The sequence below is a fragment of the Galeopterus variegatus genome, unplaced genomic scaffold (genome assembly GCF_000696425.1).
Source record: "Galeopterus variegatus unplaced genomic scaffold, G_variegatus-3.0.2 Scaffold1077, whole genome shotgun sequence".
Classification (NCBI taxonomy): domain Eukaryota; kingdom Metazoa; phylum Chordata; class Mammalia; order Dermoptera; family Cynocephalidae; genus Galeopterus; species Galeopterus variegatus.
Genome location: NW_007727188.1, coordinates 752,513 through 753,338, shown reverse-complemented (window position 1 = coordinate 753,338; position 826 = coordinate 752,513).

The window sequence follows — 826 nt, the reverse complement described above, 5'->3', positions numbered from 1 at the left end:
GTTAGAGATATCTGAGTTTAAGAGAGAATCAAAGCCTAAAATATATGGTGTTACAGAGACTGACAGTTTAGACTTTAACTGAAGAATGAAATGTATGATTTTTTTTTCAAGTTGCCTTCAAATATCACCCTTTGGGCTGTAGCATAATTTGCAGGAACATGAGCGTAGTTTGAATGTTAATTAATAAAAGGGGAAAATAAAAAAGATAAAAGAGGAAGGGCATCCTGACCCCTCGTGTTTATTTTTCTGTCTGCCTTCACTGGCAGTGGTTGTGCTGCTACTTCAGACTACTTAATTGGTCTTTTTTCCATCATTATGGCCTAGTTCTTTCTATTTTGTGACTGTCACTTTGGTGAGAGAGAAAGGCTAAATGCCATTGATTTCCTTCTTTAATTTTGGTGATTATTTCCCATGCCCAGAGGAAAAAGTCATCTGAGAAGCAATCCCAAAAGCTGTTAACAATCTAGCAAGGAATTCAGTGAGCAGATGAAGCTACTGAGAAGTTTTTAGGTGCCCATGGGTAAATTAAATGGTTGGGTTATCTGACCTTTCGTTTTTGTGAAGCTGGATTCCCGACAAAGCTTCACACAGCCAGGCAGAAAGTCACTATGGTCCTGGCCAAGAGACACACAATCCATGTGTCTCCACAAAAACACTGGGCTGGAAATCTGAGAATGTTTTCCATTCTGAGCTCTGTCGTTAAGTTTTTTTNATGAAACTTCTTCTTTCTTGGCCTTGTGTGCACACACAAAGCACACATGCACACACACACACTCAGATTCACAAGAATTTATCTCTGAAACAAGGTTTTGTAGTGTAGAACTGA